Here is a 24,779-nt window from a genome sequence, read left to right as displayed (position 1 = left end):
TCTTGCTCCACGCGGGACCCTCACTGGTGAGCTACTTTTTCTTCTGGAAAGGCACTGTCCTCATCATCTCAGGGAAGATCTCACACATTCGAACATAATTTCTTGTTTTATTTTTAGTATTCTACTATTTGTGTTTTTATTTTATTTTTTTATTGATGTACAGTTGATTTACAACGTTGTGCTAGTTTCTGGTATACAGCAAAGTGTGCTGGTGTACAGCAAAGAATATATATATATTCTTTTTCAGATTCTTTTCCATTATAGATTATCACAAGATATTGAATACCATTCCCTGGGCTATACAGTAGGTCCTTGTTGTTTTTCTGTTTTATATATAGTAGTGTGTATCTGTTAATCCCAAATTCCCGACTTATTCCTCCCCCCCTTTCCCCTTTGGTGACCATAAGTTTGTTTTCCATGTCTGTGAGTCTGTTTCTGTTTTGTAAGTAAGTTCATTTGTATCATATTTTAGATCCCACACGTGATATCGTATGGTATTTGCCTTTCTCTATCTGACTTGCTTCACTTAGTATGATAATCTCCAGGTCCATCCGTGTTGCTGCAAATGGTATTATTTCACTTTTTATGGCTGAGTAATATTCCACTGTATATATGTGCCACATCTTCTTTATCCATTCATCTGTTGACGGACATTTAGGTTGCTTCCATGTCTTGGCTCTTGTAAATAGTCAAGCCTAATTTCTTGATCCCTACATCTTTTGATCTTGCTAGAGTGACAGAGATAAGCTCATTTTGCAATTGGTGTACCCAACTGTGCTATGTCCTTCCAATCAGGAAAGGAGAGAGCTTAGCAATCAAATAATTGCTTCATCTGATCACCTGTGTATCTTCCACCTTGATCAAGTCTTCATGGGCTTTGAACCTTTCTACCCAAAGCTGGGCAGATTTGCCATGTTTCTTAAAATCCCCAAACTTTTTTCCTTGATGGTTCAAAACAAAAGCAACAGCAAAAAGCCGTTTTTTTAAAAAATAAGTTACAGCAATCTTTTTAACATTTCAAAATGCATCTTATTGCTTCATTGATGGATACAAATCAACTGTTCCACATCCATCTTCTTGATGTGCACACTCTTTAATTTCTGGAAGTCCCAAAGAGCAAAATATCCCCCTTCCCAATTCTTTCTGCTACTGCTGTTGGTAACGGAAAATGAAATATATTAGTTACCACCCATCAACCCAGGCTTCTAATTACATTGTGAGACCTGCTCATTAAAGCAGGTATGGGGTGCAGAGCAAGAAAGGAGGTGTTTCCATTTAGCCCATGATGGGAGTAACAAGTGTGCTCAGCCTGACACACCAGCTCCACGAGGGGAATACCTTAAACAATCCCATCCACACCGATTTACTTCAACCAGGTGATATTTTAATGAGCCAACCCCAGTGCTCCCTGGATGACATGATGCCTCATGTCACACCATGAGAGGGGCACACCACCTTTAAAAGAAAAAAGATCACTAAAAAAGCCAGAGCGTTGACACTTGCAGATGAGTTGAATTCCCTTTGTCCTGTGGACATGCACGATGCTCGAGAGCCCCAAGTGCGAGGAGTTGATTTCTGCTGTCATCAGACCTGACCCGCACTCCCCTAGGAGCCCGCGGCCTGTCTGCTGCAATGACAGGAGAGAGAGCCAGGCTGTGACTTGGGGTCCTCAGCTGTGCAGCACCGCAGGCCACATCCAGCCCTGACGAGGGCAGCTGGATCGCATGAATTTTTAAAGTAAAACAACGGATTGGGGGGGGGAGGGGCAGGGGGCATCTCTCCCCACCCCACCCCCTTGTGAAATCCCCACAGAAGAAAAGCACGGACCCAGCATGTTGATTTTGGCAGAGGTACACACAGTCCCTCTGTTCGGAAGAGGAGCTGACACGTGCAGATTTGCAGAGAAGCCATTCCAAAAGGTTAATTAAATATTACCATTGTTTTCTGAGCTATTAATGCATATTCTTTTATTTCTTCATGTGAAAGCCTTCTCCCTACACAAAATCAGAGTTTGGAGTTGCTTCCCAAACCCTTCCCCTTTTTGAAGCCTGGAAAGAGGATGACCGAGGGACCCAGAGAGAGAGAGAGAGAGAGAGAGAGAGAGAGAGAGAGAGAGAGGAGATGCAGAATGCAGTTTGGAGCTGAGCAAGGAGGGGCTGTTGTCTGAAATGAAGTCCCTGAAACACACTCCCAGCTGCAGCTGCGGATTGGAATCGTGTGGTTCAAGGAAGGTTCTAGAAAGGGGCCAGGAAGGAACCTCTGCTCTTTCCACCTGTATTTATTGGCTGATGTAACTGGCCACTGGAGCTGAGGAATTGCCAGCCTACGGCCTTCGGTGATTCCGGGGAGGCTCAGGCTGGGATGAGTGAGGCCTGAGGCAGGAACACGGCCCACCCTGCACTGCCTGTCTGTCCCCTACCTCCTCCAAGCCACGCTGCTTTCTCCCTGCCCAGGGTGGGGGCGTCCTGAGGTCGGCAGGACAAGACCCTCGATGCAAATGGGAGAGGGATTCCAAGACAGACGGCGAGGGAAAAGAAGACGGAGGTCAGGGAGAGGCCGAGGTTCCTCCCCGGCAGGGAGTGCCACCTCTGGGACCGCAGTTGCCAAGAGCCCTGAGCCGCGAGGAGCGCAGCAGTCTGCGGGCAACCTCTCCAGACGACACGTCTTCCAGAGCAAGCGGGACATGTTTGGTTTGCAAAGTCAAGATGCCTCCCTGGATGTGGGATGCGGCAGTGAACCTACAGCGTAATGAATGAAAAACAAAGGACAGCGTGAAGACAGGTGGTGACTTGCCGGATTGGGGGGTGTGCTGGCGTGGATGGGAAGAGGCAGCACAGGCGGTGCCAAGTCGGGCCGCGCAGTCCTGCCCAGGACACCGACCCCGAAGCTCTGCCCTCCCCACCCACCCCTGTACCTGCCCTGCATCTGCGGAGGGCTGGCACCCCACGGTGCTTCCACATGCAGACTTTGCCGCCCGAAGACCTGGGGTCAAAGCCCACTGCCGGCACTCTGGCCGGGCTTCCTTAATGTTTCTCATTTCCTAATGGCTTCGCTTTTAAACACAAATGGCTATGCTGTGGGGTTGTTAAAATGAAAAGAAAAAGTACGCGAGGTGCCCGATATATAGTAAGTGCTCTCGCAAAGGAAGGGAAGCGAGGGAGAGTCAGCGCAAGCTAGCCGCGGGGAGTGGAGGAGAGCATGGGGGAGGGGGCCTGGATACCTCGCCCTGTGGGAGCATCTGTTAACAGGCCACCCTGGAGCATCCTGGGTCCAGCTTCCCTGGATGAGCTCATGCCTGTCTCTGATGGTCCTGACAGGATTCTCATGCTGGTGCGGTCACCTTGACACACTAGCTACCCACATCTAGGGCTGAGCCCCTGCATGCGCGTGAGGCTTGGTGGTGACCTGTCTGGGATGGAAAGTGCCAAAGCTAAGTGTGTGTCCGCACAGGCCACAGCTGGAGAAGCAGAAAGGGCAAGCGCACACGCGTCCTTGTGAGCAGGTTGTAAGTGCTGAGATGTGCCCTCCGGGGAGAAGTGCTGGGTCTCCTGTAAGGTTGGTGTCCCGGGGACAGGGATGGCAGGAAAATGATGTCCCAGATTCAGGGACCTTGGGCTGAATTCATTACAACCAGGTGTGCATTGGCACCATAAGGAAATGTCAGGGGGCGTTAAAGAAGCCCCCCTACACACACACAGACCCTGCTCTTCATGTGGCTTACACCACATCATGGGGACCAGAGACCGAGAGGGTTAACAGTGACAGCGAATGACAGAGCACAGTGCTAGTGAGAAGGGGTGCGGTCGGCAGTCAGAGTCACGGGAGGGAGCTGGCAGAAAGGCCAGCCGCACAGAGAGACAGCCGGTCGAGGTAGGGTGGGTGTGGCAGACACCCACTGGGTTGTCTAGGGAACACCACACCCCACCACTGGCAAGTGGGCAGCAGCGAGAACATGCCCACTGGACACTGGTAACCGACGTGAGGGTAGACAGAGCCCCAGCTCCCTGGCTCTGAGCTGACTGTTCCAGAAGCAGACTCCTGACTAGAGTTGCCAAACTCGGCAAATAAAGATACAGGATGTCCTGTTAAACTTGTATCTTAGATAATCAATTAATAACTCTGTAGTATAAGTATAGCCCATGCAACTTTGGGGAGATACTTATAACTAAAAAATAATGAGCTGTTTCTCTGAAACTCTCATCTGCTTGGACATCCTCTACTTTATCTGGCATATCCCTCCTCCTGACCCAAACTGGGCCCTCGAGAGTGCTTTCCGCAGGATGCAATGAAAAGAGAACAGAGTCTCCCTCTTTCCAGGGGCTAAAAGTTCAAGATGTTGTCTGACACATGAAGAAGGCCAACCAACCAAGGGAGAGAATGAGACGAGGACAGAAGTCAGAAGTCAGCAAGAGGCAGAGACAAAGGGAACAAGATGCTGACGGCATCCGAGGCCAAGTTCACGCCTCTTCCCTGCCTTCCCCGCAGGGGGTTATTCTGCTTTCTACTTGCCGATCCCTACTCCCTGCCCACCCTGCCCTAGCCCCCAGCTCCTGTGGACAGAGGAGAAGGCAGAGGCATTGTAATTCATCAGCTCAATGGTAATAAATACAAGCAAATGTACCTTTCGCACAAGAAGGCCAGAGTTACTATGTTATATGGTACATGGTCAAAGCCACATTACAAGAAGAAATACCATTTCTTATATAGACCAGACTGGGTGTTCTTCAAAAGGAAATTAATCGTCAGGATGGTGAATTGTGTTTGATTTGCAAATTTAAGGAGAATACAGCCAGTGTTGAAACATACACCTTCTCCCCAGTCAGTCCACAGAGCCAGAAGTCCCCCTGCGAACAAAGCTCACGGACACCTAAGTACCTAAAATTTGAATGACAAATTATTTACCACGAATAATAGGCCCTGGGTTCATATCCTACAAACCAGTAAGAAAAACACTGTCAGCACCTCCCCCCCAAAAATGGGCAAGGGGATATTTGCAAAAGAAATATAAATTTCTAATAAACATATGAAAAATGTTTAATCTCATTAATAAGCGAACAAATATAGACACAAACATTGAAATGGCCTTTTTAGACTGTTAAATTGGCAAATTAAGAAAAGCAGTTCCAGGGGCTTCCCTGGTGGCGCAGTGGTTAAGAATCCGCCTGCCAATGCAGGGGACGCGGGTTCATTCCCTGGTCCGGGAAGATCCCACGTGCTGCGGAGCAACCAGGCCCGTGAGCCACAACTACTGAGCCTGCGCTCTAGAGCCCACGAGCCACAGCTACTGAGCCCACGCACCGCAACTGCTGAAGCCCACGCGCCTGGAGCCTGTGCTCCGCAGCAGGAGAGGCTGCTGCAGTGAGAGGCCCGTGCACTGCAACGAAGAGTAGCCCCCGCTCACCGCAACTGGAGAAAGCCCACATGCAGCAACAAAGGCCCAACTCAGCCAAAAATAAATAAATAAAATTTATTAAAAAAAAAAAGAAAGAAAAGCAGTTCTGGACTCACAGATTTAAAGAACAAATTTACAGTTACCGGGGGGAAGGATGGGGGGAGGGCCAGACTGGGAGTTTGGGATTGACATGTACACACTGCTATATCTAAAATAGATAACCAACAAGGACCTACTATAGGGCACAGGGAACTCTGCTCAATACTCAATAACCTAAATGAGAAAAGAATTTGAAAAAGAATAGATACATGTACATGTATAATGGAATCACTTTGCTGTACACCTGAAACTAACACAACATTGTTAATCAACTCTATTTCAATATAAAAGAAAAATTTAAAAAGAAAGGTAGTTCTACTGAATGCAGCCCAGGGTACAATGGTGTGAGCATTCTTTTGCATGAATCTTGTGTCCCTAATATGCAAAGAACTTCTGCAAAATAATAAATGACAAAGAACCCAGGAGAAAAATGGGCAAAGGGATTGAACAGGCAATTCACAGAAGAGTTACAAGTGGTCAAGATAGATGAGAGAGATTTCAGTCTAGATGGTGATTTTGATTTAGGATAGAACTCATCCTCATGATCAGAGAAGGTCAGGATTAAACACGACACCAGCTCTTGGCCTATGATGTCATAAGTACTGATAACTTCTACTCCTCGGCAGGACATTGGGAAAGAGCCAGTCTCACACACTATTGGTAGGCGTCAACATTCCTACAGCATTTTTAAGGGATAATTCCATAGTATCTATTTAAAGCGCCCTAAAATCTCTGACGGCTCTATGTTCCTTCCTTGAAGATATTGCTTATTCTCCTCCTTGTAAAAGGAAATTCCCAATGCTTAGTGTCTCAGGAAATAAGAATTATTCCGTGGGCGCCCCCCCCAAACACATTTTTTAAATTTTCAAACAATGGAGTTATTTTCCCTGGGTTCTGACCCATTTTCTCTCTATTCCGGGCATTCTTTGATGAATCATGTCTCATTCTTTAACATTCCATTAAGAATGAGGCGACCTATGTGGGCACAGTATTATTCTTAAAAAACAAAGCATAAATGCCCGAGCAATGTAACAAAGTAATTACGTTTTCAGCAAAGATGGGGAAACAGTGATTGTGTTGAGTGGGTGAGGATCTCCTACACGCTGAGAATCTAAGCAGCTCTGCTAAGTCCTCCTTTTCCGTCTTTGGAATTTTTCCCACTGCCCCTTCAGCTAAGCATCTTCCCTCCTTCAAGATTTCCTTCGTTCAGGGCAGGAGTCCCTGAGCCTGGAATCCTGCCCTGTCCCATCTCGTCAAGCTGTCTCCTGAAATCATTCTACCAGCTCCTGAGACCTCCCTTCCTCCACAAACCGCCCCCAGCTGAGAGCAGAGTGACTCTCCTCCAGCTGCCCACCTGTTTGGAGCCACGGCGGCTCCCTCTCTCCCCCTCCCGTTGTCTGGACTGAACAGCAGCGGGCTCTACGGCGTCCTGTCCGCTAAATGGCTGCAGCATCCTCCACGTCCTTTTCTATGCCCGTCTGCATCCAGAGAAGCCGGAGCCCGAGTTTATCAACATGCTTTGCTTAGATCAGCAACTCGGGACGCTGTGGAGCGACATTTGTGTTCTCTGAGATCACCTTGCAGGGCATCACCAAGGACCAGAGTCCTGTGGCTCGGCACACTAGGCTTGCATTTATGGTCAAGTTGAGACTTCTCGAACCTCTCTGTGCCTGTCTCAGTGTCCCTGGGATACAGTAATGACTTAAACTGGCAAGTAATGACTTAAACTGGCTGACTTAAACTGGCAAGATCTGAAAATCAAACGAATGATAGTGACTTCAGTGAAACGGAGGTCTGGCTTTCCTTTAAATGGTTAAAACACCACTAACAAGTGGATCTAAATATTCAGATCTACCCTCCTGCAACTGTATTTTCCTCTTCTGTGATTCAGCGTCGCTGTAATTGAACTGAATTCCACAAGACTAGAAATCTGGTATCTAGGACTATAAAACACCTTCAGTTGGTAAAATATTTAGGAAGTTTTCTTTTAAGTCCTTTTTCAGATTTTGTCTCTCTCCACCGTTAAAATGAATTTCACACCCATTTTCCCCCTTTTACCTTTGGGAAAGATGCTTGCTTTTACAGCCTCCTCTTAATGTCAAAACAAAAGATCTCTTATACTTCTTAGAATCTTGAGATCCTTTTCTGGTAAAGAGGAAAACAAATGTGCTCTAATTAAGGCAATCGGGGAAGTATTGGGTCACTGCAGACCACAGCTAACCCTCTCTAACTTCCATGAACTGGTAGCTCAAATATTAATAGACAACATGAAACAAGAAAATGCCAGGAATCACACAATTTTTCACTCATTTACCCTTAATTTTTTCCTGAAGTGTTGTGTGCATTTTTGTAAGCCACAGTTTGAATGATGTACAGTTTAGGGTGAGATACAAAGAGAGAAGTTTACAAGATCATATAAAATTATATTCTGGAGTCAACAGTGCTACCGTAGAGCAGAGGATTTTTCTTCCTTTCCCGTCCTCTGTCAGGAAACAAGAGAAACAGAACAAGATCAGGGTCTAAATCTCGGTTCATGTGAGTAATGTTTTATTTCACGTAGGCACTGACAAAAAGACCCCAAGGAGGACAAACAATAATAGATAATAAATTATAGATGCTAGAAAATTGAAGGACATTATGCTTCAGCATTTCTGCCTTCTAATCAACCAGGAGGGATGAGATGTCCTTCTTCATCTGTCTGCTTACAGACCGTTTGTTCATTCACACCCACTGTGTCGTGGGTCACCTGCACAGGACCTCAGCAGACAGACTGTAAAAGCAGGTGAGCGGCCGCTGACTGCTGAACCCCTGCCTCCCTCCCCCTCCGGCCATCTGATTTGGTCCAAGGGCATCCTTGAGAGCGCAGAGAGATGAGGAATGATGCTCCTCTCGGTGGCAAGAAGGGGCCGTGAAGGCTCACAGGTCCCAGCCTCTGCAGAACCTTTGTCGGCATCGAGGTCTCCATCCGCGCCTCCCTCCCACACCAAGCATACAATCCCTTCCCCAAATCCAGAAGATCAGCAGTAATTGATTTGGCTTCTGGCCCGTCCCCTTCTGGGGCAAAAGCAACAGTACAGTTCACTAGCTCTTTCTGATGTCTCCCTGCCCTCCTTTAAAGAGAACCCTCGTGTCTGATTAAAATCGGTCATGCGCCAGTCCTGGAGTGAAGAGGTGCTATTTATTTCCGTCAAGTTCTGCTTGGAAGGTTTGAGGCTTCCTCCTACCGGACATTTTACTAGTAAACAGAAAAGTTACCCATACTGTCATGCTCGCCCTGACCTGCAAGCTAGTGAACAATAAATCTTAATTACAGTTAAATGCCAAATCTGCAAAGAATGAGGCAGCGCCAGTCAGCTGTGAATCGGCCTGCGCGCCTCGGCCGGGGTGCAGCTGCAGGAATACATAAATTAGTTCGTGATTTGTTTGTGCCAGAACCATCAGTTGAGGCTGGTTCTTAAAAGCATTTCCAGTATCAGTGGACACTCAGGCATTCATCCTATCGCCATGTCAAATACAGGTGGCCTCTGGGAAGTTTTATCTTAAAGGACCTTCAGCATTATGCTTGGGTTAATAAGAAAGCGCTGTTTCTAAATATCTCGGCAGTTTTCCAAAATAGCGCTCAGTCTCCTGACATCTGCTCCATCCATACTTGTTACCTTTGGATTTGTTCGGGGAGCCGCTGAATAACCTTTTTGTTAGCAATCTCTTTTTTGCACCGTGCAGGGCTACTGGAGTGCAGGCAGGCATCCATGCAGGGGCCTTTTTTTTTTTTTTCCTGCTGCTGCAAAGCTCATGAGCTCCTTGCTATTCAAGCGTTTGCTTGTCATCATGTTAAATAAAGCCACCCTGGTGTCCCCTCGCCTGGGTCCTCTTGACATATTGGCACCTATATGCAAGAATTAGAAAGATGATTGCCCACATAACTCTGTTCAATGGCTTCAGGCTGTTCTATCAATTTTGAGACTGACAGGAGGTCGGAGATGGAACGGAAGAAAGAATGGAGTTTGGGCTGCTCCGTGCTTGGTCCCATGAATCAATCTGCAATCTACTCATATTATTCTAGACGCAGATCCTGTTCTCATTGGGAGTCAATCATCTGCTAGATGCCCCTACCGGCAGGTTCCCAATAATAAGGTAGGCTCTGGTTCCCCCGAGCCTCTGAAATCAGCAGAGGGTGGTGGCAGGCCCGGGGTGCGATGCTATTTCACTAAAGAGGAGGTGGATACGTAAGTGGGTAAAAGGGAAGCAGAAAAACCCTTTCCCGACAGAGGTGGCGGGAAGAGAGTTGCAGAGTAGGCAGCTTTCTGTTGCATTTTTAAGAAAAGTGTAAGAGGGTGCATTATTCCGTGCTTAGATGGAGACGTCAATTTCACTTGGGATTCCCCGCGCGGAGAGGCAGCCCCTTCCTGCCCTAGGCCGCCTGCTCCCCCAGCATCCCGGCGGCCCCGCCGCCTCTCCGGGCTCTTCCCGGCTCTTGCAGGGCCCCATCCTGTCACCAGCGGTCCTGCTTCCTGTTTGTGTTGCCGCTTTGTTGCTTCCTGGCGGCCATCCGGAGCCGCCCTTCTGCTGCGCCTCCGCCCCGGGACTGGCTCTCTTCCCAGCTCTCTCTTGTGCTAGCAAATCTGTCTCCCTCCGTCTCGGTCTAAACCCCACGTTTTTAAAGGACCCGTCCTGGTGCTGGAGTCCTTGCCGCCAAGTCCCGCGGGGTGAGGGCCGGCCTCTCCCACGTGCTCTGATCCTCTGCAGACCTTTATCCGAAGAGCTGGTTCAAAGCATTTTTGCATTTGCTACCTCACCTGCCCTTTTGCATTCTTTTGAGGAGGGGCCAAGGGTTGTTTCCCGTTTGTATTGATTGAGAAAGAGGCCCAGAGAGACTGAGGGTTGACTTGGTCCTGAGGAAGAGTGGGGTGATTAGCAATCTGCTCACCCGGGCTGCAGGCTGCGAGCCTGACAGCATGCACCCTGGTCCAGTTTGTACTGCAGGCCAAGCCTTTCCAGGCCTCCTGGCATTTTAATCTCCCGTAGGCGTCATTAGCTTTATTTTAAACCTTGGAAACAAGGTTCACAGAAGCTATCATCTTGCCCAGGGTCACACAGCTGGCAGCACACTGCCTGACTCAAATCTTCCCTCTGCAGGTCCCACTGCGCTTCCCCCAATGACACCCGAGTCTCCTCCAGGGCTCTGCCCAAATGCCACCCCACAGATGAATCTTCTTTACGTTGTTCAGTTCCAAATAGAACTCTCTGTCCCTTCACCCATCTTTATTTATCTTTGGAGCATTTATCACTACCCAATAAGTATTATATACCAATACCCAATAATTATTATATATATATAAAATAAGTATTTTATTTTTTTATTATTAAAAAAATATTTTTTTTCTTGTCTAATTGTTGCTAGCATGTGTTAGGAAGTTTGACTATTTTGATCCCTGCTGTATCCTCCCGGTCATTGGCAGGCATTTAATAAATATCTGTGGAAGGAAGGAAAGAAGGAAGAGAGGGAGGGAGGGAGGGAGGGAGGAGGGGGGAGGGAGGAAGGGGGTGCAAGGCTTTCAAGCTCGAAGCTAAATCAGTCATAATGTTTGGCCAGGTTGCCAGAAATGTCAGGCAACAATCCCATCTACATATGGAGAACTCGGGCATGAGGTGGACATGTTCAGGATTCTACCATAAAACACTGGTCGATCTAGGACTAGACCATCAAATTCTGGACTAACAGACTAAGCTATCGTCAGTTATCCTAGCAGTGGCTTCCTGCCCCCTGGGAATCCTGTCCGGGAGCTGTTTTATTACGCTTCTCCAAGTTTTCCTCCTGCACACTGCAAAACTCTTGCCTAGACGTCGCTAATCCAACCACCAACACTCCATCGCTCCTGGGATGCAGAAGGTGGCAGGCCTGTTGAGCTGACCCCTATGCCTTCCAGACAGTACATATAGAACTTACTGCCTTCCTGCTGGCCACTCCCCAGATCCATACATTTTTTTAAGTCAAAGACTGTAATTCCGGTGTTTGCCTGGATCATGGAAGTAAGCCCTTCCGGTGTTTAAAATCCCTCACGCTCAGAGGATCCAAGAGGAAGTGTTTGGACCAGGACCCCCTAGAGTCCTGGTCCACTAGAAGCCCCCCTAGAAGTCCCACACGTGAAACAGAGTCCCTTCAGAAACCCCCTCTCTTTTTTTGTCCTTTAAGTGTTTTCCTCTGAGCTGCAGAGAACCCGCCAGGGACGGAAGACAGCATATTTGCAAGTCCCTTCCTGGCCTCTGCCTCTGCGCCCAGGAAAGAGACATCTACCAAAGTCAAATGTGGGGCAGCAGATCTGATGTGCTAGACCAGACCAAGGTCAAAATCCAGCTGCTCTCCCTGCTTTTCTTTTCTTTTTTCCACGTATGGTCCTTTTAGCCAGTCAACTTAACAGAGATGAACCCCAAAAGAAAATTGACTCTAAATGGAAAGCTTTCACTCTTCCCTAATCCTGGTGGCCCACAAGGAGGCAACTTGAGAAAGCTTTGGTGCAGCTGATGGAGTGTAGGGGGCTGGAAAGTGTGTGAGGCCGCTTCTACTTCAATTTCAAGGAGATGAGCATCTCGGATTAGACTAGAACACAGGTCACAGGGGATTCATTGGAGGCACCGATGTGCTTTGAAGGATAAAAAGGAAGGAGAAATAACCGTTGACAGAATCACAGTTCAGAAAATCAGGGAAGACTTCATGGAAGAAGTGACTTCTGAAATAAATCCGGAAGGAGCAACAGGATCTTAATAGGCAAAGACGGTGTGAAGGGAAAATGCCCTGGATGAAGGGGGTGACAAAGGCCCTGCAGTAGAGAACAGGAAATGTGAAAGGTGGGGACAGAGGCTGGATGAGTTTGGCTGGAGTATGAGGTCCATGCCCAGGAATTGCAGAAGATAAGGCTGCAAAGGAATTAGGGGGTAGAATACCAGTCAAAAGAGTTTGCACTTAATATGAAAGACAAAGGGGAGTGAATGGTCCAGCCCTACGGTGGGATGGTACTCTGCAATGAGAATGAGATTTTAAAAATTCGATTCAAATTTAACTAGTGTAAAGTCAACTCTAAAACCTGATGTTCTATTCAGTTATTGGCAATCTTTAAGGTATGTTTGGACAACTTGGTTTGTGAATCTTCTCTTAGAAATGTAATCTTACGAAAGCTAAACGCAAGATGAAGTATAACTGCTAAAATTTAACTTTAAAATTGAGACGGGCTGTAACTATGCAACACACACTGGATTTGAAGCTCAGTACAAACATAGGATATAAAACATCTTATTCCTTATTCTGATGTGGATCATACTTTGTAACGATAATATCTTGGATTTCTTGGGTTACGTTAAAATGTTATGAAAAATGAAGACCAAAAAAAGGCAAGGAGGAGCCATTGAAGGTCTTTGAGCTGGGCTGCTACCTGATCAAAGATGCATTAAAATAATAACAATTAATAAGAAGAAGGACTTTGAGGATGTGTGTGAGGCAGGTTGCAAGGAGAGTCTAGAGACAAGAAAATCCACGGAGAGGTTCTCTAACGGCTACCGCAGACAAAGCCTGAGTCAAAGGCTCAGAGATACATACTTTACTCTCCAAACATGGCTCCCTGTTCTCAGGGATGTTCCCGCTGGGCTAACTAAGCCTTACTCCCCCAGTACTTCACAGTCAGGAGAGTTCTGGGCTCTATTGGGAGGGGTCAGTTACTGTGAAGAGTCACCCCGAAGGGTCCTGGACCGACCCTGACCCCTGGTTTGACTTGGAGGCAACCTGAGAAACTTTGTTATTGCATCTCGGGCTGGAATTTACCATTGGAAATGCAGCCTTTATCACTGGCATAAGGAGAACTGTTTTGCATTTGATGACATTTTCGAAATGGTGTGAAAAAACCTTGACATTTTTATTAGAAAATCTATAAAGCCCAAACAAATGGTTTCATGCTGCTCTGCCTCATTCTTCATATGTTCATTGGCAATCCATCATCCCTCCCACCCCCCTTGAACCCAGCAGCGGCAACGTCTTGCCTGGGAATAAAAGGGCCTCTCAGAGAAGCCGTTTCAACCTCGCTTGTCCTGTGCCTCTCAACTTTTACCCCTTAAATCAACTACAGTCATCCCATTTTCACTGGCCCCCTTCCTGGAAGGCTAAACAGTGCTGTCACCTCCTTCCAGAGCCTCTTCCTGTACCTCTCATGACACTGAATTACAGAAGCTTGACCCACCTCCTCTTGAGTTGTACATGGGACTCTCCTTCTCTGGACTCTCTTACACGTGATTCATCTTCCAGTTTGGACCAAATAATTGGATTCAGAGCAAATCAGTGAAGGCTTTCTCTCCTGAAAAAAAAAATACGTCCCTTTCTTAGATTACCATTTTGGATAAAGATCTCAGCTACCCTAAATTTCAACTAAGGTAGCCTGCATCATTCTGCCTCACTGTCTACTGTACCCCACCCGAGATGACTTCATCTGTCTGCCCATCGGTGTGCGACCTCCTGCCTCTGCCTTTAGGCTTCCTAAGACCAAGTGTTGTTTGACTTTCTCTCGCCGTCTCCACCGTGGGGGTTCTCCCCTGCTCCCCCTGCTCCGGGCTCTGTCTCTCACTCACTGGGCTGACACTGAGCTCTTAAGCACGGGTATCGCTGCTCATCCATTGGACCCCATCACTCTTTCTGCATCTTCAAGTGAGTCTGGTGTCTCTGCCAACACCATCACCATCTGGTTCTTTCTTAATTCTCCACCTGGCTCCCTCCTGCTTCCTTTGATTAATCAGCTTCTATGTTCTGTTTTGTACTCCCCTGTGTCTTTCTTTCTTTAACCAAATTTGTTGAACCAACCAATGGTTGGCCAAGGAGGGTGTTAGCATGAGTTTTGTCTTACAAGGTCTTCATGTTTTCATTTAATTCTCACACCATCTTTATGAAGGAGAGAGGACGGAGGTTATCGGCTCTACTTTCAAGAGGGTAAAATGGAGGCTCAGAGAGGGTAAATCCCTTTCCTAAGGCTCCCCAGCTCATAAAGGGCAGAGGTGAGACCCAGGTCTTCCGCCCCCAAATCACAACGCCTCTCTGCAGAACCCCACGTTCTCACTTCCTCGTTGCCGCTCTCCTGCACTCTCATTTCTGATTTCGGGCCTCTCCCACCTCTCATCCGTTCTCTGCTTAGCTCGGCTTCACCCACGTGGCTTCCTCTCCTCTTCGTCCTCTGCCCCAGGTTCCTCTTGCACAGTAACTGCCGGCCAACAGCCTCACACACTGAGCTGAAATGGACAGGTCAGCCAGAGGTCCCGGCTCATCCCAGAGCCCACAAGCTACAAGCTACAAGCTACAAGCTTGGCTACAAGCTCTTTAGAGCAGGATCTTGCTCTGAAATGCTGCCACTGGCTGTCCCCCACCTGCTCTCCACCCTCCCGCTGTCCTGTCACCTCCATCTCACAAACACCCATCAAACCCCAGGATACTGGCCGCTGGATGGCAGGACTGTCCCCTGTGTTCCCAATCACCTTAGGCTGTAGCACCTTGGGGGCTCATCTGTGTTTTTTTCACGCTTATTGTGATTTGTAGGACACTCTGGGAGCAAACAGATACCAGGGTGAGGGCTGACAGGAAAGGAAGACCCAGATGGCAGATTCTCCGGCCACACAAGGGACTGACTACCTGTGCGAGCTTCACTGCCTGACAGTCAACAAACCTGTACTTCAGGTAAAGGGAAAGTCTGTCCAAAAAAAAAAAAAGTCTGCTTTGTTGTGGGTTTTTTCTTTTCACGCCAAGACTTCTGGGGTCATGTTTACTGACTCCCCTCCAAGACCAGGATCAGACCCAGACAGAAATGCAGGGACAGTAAATAGAATTCCTGCGACACCTCAAGCCTGGCAGGAGTTCTTTTTGTCCCTTGATCCATCTCCTGTGCCACTCAGAGTGACAGCAGCCAGACCAGGCAGGCCCGAAAAGCCACAGAGAAGAAGTGACGCCCCCTCCCCGTCCTACACCCCAGGGGCCAGCGCCACGAGGGCAAGCTCTCACATCACGTGGCACTTCGGTTGGGTATCCTGGTATTGCACTGCAGCTACGGAATCAAAGTCAAATAAGCTCACCGAACAAGGCTGAGGGTGTTCCAGCTTGAAGTTGACACCAGGATGGGTGGGAAGCAGGTAGGGAGTGGGTGGGGACCAGCCAGCCAGCCCTCCCGGCGTGACACAGCACCTCTCCGCCTGTCCTCTCAAATCCTTGCCAACTAAGGCCTCAGCACGGCCAGCAAAAGAGACCAGCCCCCTTCCCCCTCCTGCCTTTTGTCCTCCCTGACAGAGCACTCAACTAGGAGTCCACTATATCAGCGGTCCCCAACCGTTTTGGCACCAGGGACCGGTTTTGTGTAAGGCAATTTTTCAACAGACGGCGGGGTTGGGCAGGGGAATGGTGCAGGCGATGGGGAGCAATGGGGAGCAATGGGGAGCAGCAGAGGAAGCTTCGCTCGTAGCCTGCCACTCACCTCCCGCTGTGCTGGCCCGTTCCTAACAGCCATGCACAAGTACTGGTCCGAGGCCCAGGGGTCGGGGACCCCTGCACTATATGGATTCTTTCTTACTGGAAACGATGCAAAAGCACAAATGCTCATCGCCTCAGCTTGTTTTTTGGTTTGGGTTTGGGCTTGGGTTTTTGGCCAAGCTGCGCGGCTTGTGGGATCTTAGTTCCCTGATCAGGGACCGAACCCGAGCCCTTGGCAGTGAAAGCACCGAGTCCTAACCACTGGACCACCAGGGAATTCCCTATCAGCTTGTTTTAAAAAGAAGATCATGCCTTCCTTCCACCGCCTTCCCAACCTTCCCGCCATCCTACACACACACACACACATACACACACACACACACACACACTCACCCAGCAACACCTGAGGGTTGGTAAGAATCCTGAGAGTGCTGTGAGCTCCTTTCCATGAACTCTGCATAAATATTAGAACATCTTTTGACCATGACCACCTGGCTATTTAAAGTGATCCTATACTATTTAAAAGAAAAAAATCTTAGGCTCTTTTCAGCTGAAGAAGAGAGAGCTTGGTAGCAGCCTGAGTAAGGTGACAGCCTCCCCTTTCCTTCGTGGCACAGTTTACACAGAAGGAAGAGAGCGGCTGGGCCAGGCAAGGCACGACAGGAACCTGGTCCCTCCCCAGCTCGGATGGAGACTAGAAAAACTTGGGATCTGCCACCCTCCTCCCCATCTGATTTTATTTAATACACGTACACTGTATAAGCATGTATGTGTATATATATTTATTTAAATATATAAATACATCAAATGTATACATGTGTGCATACATTTATATGCTACACAGATTGTTTGCTTGCTGTGAGCCCATGCTCTAGACACTGAGAGTGTACTACTGCACTGTCGGTCTGTATTTCAGGCAAGGATGTCCCACGATTGTTTCTAGATGTTAACTGCAGTGGCTCCCAGGATTCCCAGCATGTCTGTCTGCTCCCTGAAAGCTCTTTGAGGGCTTCTCGTCATTACAGTTCCCTGAGTTTTCACTCTTTCCTGGCAAGCCATCTGACCTCTCTGCGCTGCAGCTGTGGTCACCGTCCGCCAACTCCATCCATCAAGAGTATTCAAAATTGCAACCAGAAATTTTGTTTCCCCAAAATCTAGAATTAAAATTTTCTTTCCTTCAAACCTCCATTTAGGTTTCATGCTTCATTTTTTTCCCCCTCAAATTCATTATTTATGCTCTTGGAATAGACAGGGCTGTGCACGAGAGAGAAAATGTCTACCTTTATTTCGTCATTTGGCCCCGTTAGCTGAGGCCGCTCCCCTCCATGGTTGCCCCTTGAACACTTACAATTGCCGTTAAACAGAAGAGCAGAGGACGGCAGAACGAAGGGGCCTTCGAGAGTCAAAGGTTGCAGACAAACAGCCCATGGGCTTGAAAGCCTCTGCCTGCTTCTCCTCAGAAGAAGCGGGGGTGCCAACCGGCAGGCCTTGCCCACAGCCATGAACCCTGGCCGGAGGGACATTTTGAGTGACCGAGAACCACCAGAGCACCACTCAGAGGAATCCATAACTGGTGATGGCATTTGCAGGATGCAGGAACGTGGGACCAGGAAGAGAGAAAAGCGAGAGGAAAGGCCCAGAGCCAGAGCTGCTGCTGCTCTGACCTGGGACAGAGGCGGGGACAGAGACAGAATTTTCAAAAGACCTTTTCACTTTTCTCATCTTCGGAACCAAGTAGCTCTCTCTCCCTTCTTCTTTATATTTTCAGTGGTTGTTACTGGTGCTCTTTACTTCCTTTTGTGTTAATTGAAGAAACACCGAAAGGCTATTTTGTGAAGATATCGCAAGCAACCCCATCGGCTCAGGACAGATTTTCCTTCGTTCTTAAGATGACAATTGTGAACCTGTGCTCCAGTGACACGGGGCATGTGACCAGTAAGACAACAGTTGGACGATGTCCTGAAACCCCTAACAATATGTGGTCGGAGGAGACTCACCGAGTCCATTTTTTTTTTTTTTTTTTTTAAGTATGCGGGCCTCTCACTGTTGTGGCCTCTCCCATTGCGGAGCACAGGCTCCGGACGTGCAGGCTCAGCGGCCATGGCTCACGGGCCCAGCCGCTCCGCGGCATGTGGGATCTTCCCAGACCGGGGCACGAACCTGTGTCCCCTGCATCGGCAGGCGGACTCTCAACCACTGCGCCACCAGGGAAGCCCAACCAAGTCCATTTTTGATTCAGCAGCGTCGCAGTCAAAAAGTTCTCAGCTCTGCCCTCATTTGCCCCTTGTCAGTGGTGGTACAGCAGGCGTGGGATGTGAGGGAGCTGGGCGGGAAACAGAAGGAAACAAAGTGATTGCCAGTTCAGCCCAGTCAGAGCTGCAGTGATACCCGCTCATGGACCATAGGTTATCCCAGCGAAATACGGGGCAGCAACACGCAGCAACACATTTTTTTCTTTTTTATATTGAAACATAGTTGCTGTACAATATTATATGTTACAGGTGCACAATATAGTGATTCACAATTTTTAAAGATTATACTCCATTCATAGTTATTATAAAATATTGGCTATATTCCTCGTGTTGTACAATATATCCTTGTAGCTTATTTTATACCTAATAGTTTGCACCTCTTAATCCCCACCCCTATCTTGCCCCTCCCCCTTCCCTCTCCCCACTGGTAACCCTGAGTATGTTCTCTATATCTATGAGTCTGCTTCTTTTTTGTTACACTCACTGGTTTGTTGTATTTTTTAGATTCCACATATACGTAATATCATACAGTATGTGTCTTTCTCTGTCTTATTTCACTTAGCATAACGCCCTCCAAGTCCGTCCATGTTGCTGCAGATGGCAAAATTTTGTTCTTTTTTATGGCTGAGTACTATTCCATTATATATGTATATAAATGCCACATCTTCTTTATCCATTTGTCTGTTGATGGACGCTTAGGTTGCTTCCGTATCTTGGCAATTGTAAATAATGCTGTCATGAACATTGGGGTCTATGTATCTTTTCAAATTAGTGTTTTTGTTATTTTCAGATATATCCAGGAGTGGAATTGCTGGGTCATATGGTAGTTCCATTTTTCGTTTTTTCATTTTCTGAGAAACCTCTATACTATTTTCCACAGTAGCTGCACCAATTTACAGTCCCACCAGCAGTGCACAAGGTTCCCTTTACTCCACATCCCTGCCAACATTTGTTATTTGTGTTCTTTTTGACGACATCCATTCTGAAAATGTCAACAAATTGAACCAGCACTGATCAAGTGCCTGCTTTATCCAAGTTTTAATATACAGGTTTTCATTTAGCTTTCTGTTATGGGCTGAACTGTGCCCCCCACCCCCCAAAAATTCATGTGTTGAAGTCCTAACCCCCAGTTCCTCAAAATGGGACTCTATTTGGAGACTGGGTCATTAAAGAGGTAGTTAAGGTAAAATAAGGTTGTAGATCCTAATCCAATCTGACTGGTGTCCTTATAAGAAGAAGAGATCAGGGTACAGATCAAGGAACGACTATGTTTAGACACAGGGAGAAGACGGCCACCCACGAGCCAGGGAGAGAGGCCTCAGGAGAAACCAACCCTGCAGACACCTTGATCTCGGACCTCCAGCCTTCAGAACTGTGAGAGAACAGGTTTCTGTTGTTTCCGCCCCCAATCTGTGGTATTCTGCAGCCCGAGCAGATGAGGGCACCTTCTCAACAGCCTGTACACTCAGAACAGAAGCGAGGATATAAAAGCTCAGTGATAGAAAGTAACTTGCTCAGAATCAGAATTGTGAGGGGGAAAAGCAGGCATGAAAAGGCATCCTCTGTCCTCAACTCAGGAGCCTTGAACAGACAGTGCAGTTTCCACCTCCTGAAGACAGGAGAGGCACTGGGCAAGAACGTCCCGTCCTACGGAGTGAACCCAGGGATTAAACCCATAACTGCCCACCCTGGGCAGCTCTAGAGAAATCATTGACGTGGAGGTCCATGAGGGGCTGCAGTGAGGCTGGCCTGTCTCCTGCCGCTCAGAGGAGTGAAGCCCTGAGCAGCTTCATGGGCAGGTCCCTCCCCAGGGCTCCACATGTGTCACACCAGGTGATCCCCACTGCGTCCCATGAGCTCGGGACTTCCATTTTTCCCCATAGCTTTCCTCTCTCGGGTGCCCTCCATTACATTGATTCAAAGAAGACCTCTGCTTCAGAAAGTATTCTTTGGGTCACTTCTTGTGGTGCTGTTTTATGCCACTCCTAGTCTGCTCCTTCTAGCACTTTCTCTCCATCTTCCTTTCTCACAGAAATGCTATCTTCTCTTGCACGCTACATATCATACACATGCAAGCTGACCGTGTCTTTATTTTCTACAACTGTGGCCCCTGAAATTATTCTATATTCAACCCCCACTAGACGGGAGGCTTGGAAATAGGTGATGGAACACAGGAGACAATGAGACTAGTTGGCTCTCGTAGAGTTTACAGGTGAGTATCAAAGATGAAAGCAGACAATTACTTACAAATTAGACGCATTTCCTTACCAAAATAGAGACATAAGGGACTAAAGCAAGTTACCGAATGAGCTGCCCGAGAATGTGGCATCTCAGGGAAACCTGAATGGTCAGGGCTTGGTGAGGCCAGGCGGGAGCGAGGATAAACCAGGCAGAACAAAGAGGTCGTTGGCTTTTCGCATCAGAGCAGGCGTGGCCGAGCTGGGAGCCTGCACAATCGTGTGATGGGCATGAATGAGGTGAGAGGATGCAGAAGCCACATTGTGCCCATCCTGAGAAGCCACCACAAGGACTATGCACTATATACCAAGGATAATAGGACCACACAAAGTTTTCTTTGTTTGTTTAACTTTTTTTTTTCTTCTTCTTCTTCTTTGGCCACGCTGTGCAGCTTGAAGGATCTTAGTTCCCCGGTCAGGGATTGAACCCAGACCTCGGCAGTGAAAGCACCGAGTCCTGAGCACTGGACCACCAGGGAATTCCCAAAGGGTTTTTTTTGTTTGTTTGTTTTTTGTGTGTGGTACGCGGGCCTCTCACTGTTGTGGCCTCTCCCGTTGCGGAGCACAGGCTCCGGACGCGCAGGCTCAGCGGCCATGGCTCACGGGCCCAGCCGCTTCGTGGCATGTGGGATCTTCCCGGACTGGGGCACGAACCTGCGTCCCCTGCATCGGCAGGCGGACTCTCAACACTGCGCCACCAGGGAAGCACCCCCAAAAAAGGGTTTTTAATAGAGGAAAAATTTGGTCTGATATGGAGGAGGAGCTGAGAGCTTATTTTACTTTTTATTTAAAATTTTTGATACGCAATCATACCTTCACATGTTTTCAAACACCAGAAAGCTTGAGAAGGTGTTCAGTAAAAGCTCCTCCCTTGTCCCTCATTTGCTTCTCTCCTAAATGGTATCGATTTTTTATAGTCTCTTATGTGTCCTTCCCGACTTTTTCTATACTCACTCATAATCAAATAAAACTAGCAATTCTTATTTTTCTCCTTACATATTCAAAAAGTAGGGCTTCCCTGGTGGCACAGTGGTTGAGAGTCCGCCTACCGATGCAGGGGACACGGGTTCGTGCCCCGGTCCGGGAGGATCCCACATGCCGTGGAGCGGCTGCGCCCGTGGGCCATGGCCGCTGAGCCTGCGTGTCCAGAGCCTGTGCTCCGCAACAGGAGAGGCCACAACAGTGAGAGGCTCGCGTACCGCAAAAAAAATAAAAAAGAAGTAGCATACCATGCGCTGTGTTCTGTACCTTGAATTTTTCTGTGATAGCTCTTGACTGTTTTGCATATTGTCGATTTAGCTCTTAGTGTTAGTATGAGTATGAGTACGAGTGTTAATATTAGTATTAGTATCAGTTATCTTTTCACAAATGTAAGTTTCTCCTCTCTGACCAGATGGTACTGAGAGGCAGAAGCTGAGTCTTATTCAATTTTGTATGAGGTAGGCGTTCGTTAAAAAAAATCTGTTGAATTGAAGTAGGTGAAGAAAGAGTATCTTTGTCAAATAAATCAGTTACTATTGAAAAAAACAAAAGCTTCATCTGGCCTATTCACTTGAAATTTTACTTTTACTTAGGCTACTTTCCCAAGAGTCACAAAGGTAGACAGAATACATGATGAACCCACTTCGCCATGCCCCAGCTTCAACAGTTACCAATATTTTGACGAGCTTGATTCTCATCTATGCACACCACCCATCCACTCTGGGGAAGGAGAGGGCTGAAGTATTTTAAAACAAAGACATCGTGTCACTTCCTCTGTAAATACCCGAGAATTCACCTCTAACCGATAGAGCCTTCGCTTTGCGAACAGAAGGGTGTGCAGGCAAAATTAAGAGTAGCTCTTCAGCTAATGTCCACGCCGTGGTCAGATTTCCCTGATTTTCTCCAGAAGGTCTGTATACACTTGGCTTGTTGAAATCAGGAGTCACGCTCAGCCCACAGATAATACTTGGTCACTGTGTTGACAATTCTTACACCTCTTTGATTCCATCACAACCCCCTCTCTTCCCTCTTCTCTCTCTTGCATGCCATTGATTTGTTAGAGAAACCAGGTCATCTGTCCTGCTCAGTGCCCCACATTCTGCATTTGTCTGATTGCTTCTTTGCGGTCATATAACTTATTTTCTGTCCCCCATATTTTCCTGGAAACTGGCAAGATTTGTGTTTGGAAAATGTAATCCAAGTTGCTGTGAGGAGAACTGATGGGAGGTGGGAGAGTGGACAGTGAAAGGCCACGCTGTCCCCCAGGCAGGAGAGAAGGGTTCCCTACATGACAGCGGTGGCACATAGCTCCAGGGGTGTGAGGACAGAGAAGTGGGATGATTCAAGAAAAACTTAGGAGATATGCTCAACCAGACTGCTGGCTAATCGGGAAGGAGGATGCTTCTCGATGCTCTGTGAAGAATCTGGGTCTCCCCATGAGACAAATGGAAAAGTCTGCTTCCCCTGGAAACATTTACATGTTTTCTGACAATCTCCTCACAATAATCATTTATGACAAATTTTAAGGGCATGCAAAGTTGTAGTATTATTGTTGGTATTAAATTTTATTGCTGTGGCTTTAAAATGTAAACAAAAATAATTCCTTAAGTAGCTGGAAATTGTAATGATACTCTTGGGAATAGATTTTATTGTTATGGATACTGTAAAGCACAAAGATAATAAATTTAAATTGTGGTATTAGTATTGGGAATATATTTTACTGCTCTGGCTAGAACACAAAGAAGCAGGACCCCTAACTTTCTTCTCCCCAGCAACAGGTTTATATGAAATGACGCTGGATCTGGTGTGTAGGGAGGATCAAAGGTCACCAGCATCACAGATCACGTGACAAGGTGATAAACCTGGGCTGATGGGAGAAGGTAGAGAGAGGCTTGTCTCTTACAGGTGGCCAGGGAGCTGGAGAGACACAGGCCCAGTGTCTCTGAGTAGGAGGTGCAGGTGGTCACATGGCCTGCGGGAGGGTCATCTGGGAGGAACTGCTGCAAATCCACCCCCACTGAGATGTCTTTGCATTCCACCCGCTAGCACATGCACTGCTTCACCTGCTCCCGATTTGAGTCTAGTTTTGAAAACAAGCTCTACAGACCATTTGGGTTTGGCTATTGTATGGTCTTTCACGTCATGAACACTGCCCGCGGCTCCCTCCATATCCATCTCAGTGGAGGGACCCCCATGCTCCTGGGCAGAAGCAGCCTAGAAGCTGCTGACTCTCCTCTCTCTCTCACCACGGCACATCATCAGCCACTAGCCCGGCTGATTCTGCCTCCCCAAGTATCTTTCACATCAGTTGCTGTCTCTCTACCCCATCTCAGGCTGCCATCATTTCTCACAGCGTCTTTACTGTTTCGGATCCCACACCTTGCAGCCCATCCTCCACGCTCATCATCATAATAACCACTTCTATTGAGCAGCAGTAATGTGCCGGGGACCGTGCTCAGCACCTTATATCCGCATCTCATCTGACCCTCACGACTTCCCGATGGTGGAGGGACATCTCTTTTTCATAAATGAGGAAACTCGGTTCAGAGGTTAAACATTAAAAGACATAATAGACAACGAAAATCACCAGGCATAAGCAGAAAATAAACATTAGTTTTTTGTTTTAAACATCTTTATTGGAGTATAATTGCTTTACAATGGTGTGTTAGTTTCTGCTTTATAACAAAGTGAATCAGCTATACATATACATATATCCCCATATCCCCTCCCTCTTGCGTCTCCCTCCCACCCTCCCTATCCCATCCCTCTATGTGGTCACAAAGCACCGAGCTGATCTCCCTGTGCTATGCGGCTGCTTCCCACTAGCTATCTATTTTACATTTGGTAGTGTGTATATGTCCATGCCACTCTCTCACTTCGTCCCAGCTTACCCCTCCCCCTCCCCGTGTCCTCAAGTCCATTCTCTACGTCTGCAACTTTATTCCTGGTCTGCCCCTAGGTTCATCAGTACCATTTATTTTTTTTTAGATTCCATATATATGTGTTAGCATATGGTATTTGTTTTTCTCTTTCTGACTTACTTCACTCTGTACGACAGACTCTAGGTCCATTCACTTCACTACAAATAACCCAATTTCGTTTCTTTTTATGCCTGAGTAATATTCCATTGTATATATGTGCCACATCTTCTTTATCCATTCATCTGTCAATGGATACTCAGTTGCTTCCATGTCCTGGCTATTGTAAATAGTGCTGCAGTGAGCATTGCAGTTCATGACTCTTTTTTGAATTATGGTTTTCTCAGGGTATATGCCCAGTAGTGGGATTGCTGGGTCATATGGTAGTTCTATTTTTAGTTTTTGTGTGTGTGT

General features: G+C 47.4%; 1 protein-coding gene across 2 annotated transcripts in view; it reads right to left on the bottom strand.

The window, feature by feature from the left end:
• Positions 1 to 24,779, bottom strand: part of CLVS1 (clavesin 1) — a 415,580-nt gene that overhangs the window by 317,644 nt on the left and 73,157 nt on the right. For both annotated transcript variants that reach the window (XM_060287675.1, XM_060287672.1), the window contains exon 3: positions 13,717 to 13,830. The gene's annotated coding sequence lies outside the window, so the exon portion shown is untranslated. The remainder of the gene's footprint in view (positions 1 to 13,716; positions 13,831 to 24,779) is intronic.

Source organism: Globicephala melas, chromosome 17, assembly GCF_963455315.2.
Source record: "Globicephala melas chromosome 17, mGloMel1.2, whole genome shotgun sequence".
NCBI classification, from domain to species: Eukaryota; Metazoa; Chordata; class Mammalia; order Artiodactyla; family Delphinidae; genus Globicephala; species Globicephala melas.
This window is presented reverse-complemented; position numbering and strand designations above follow the sequence as displayed.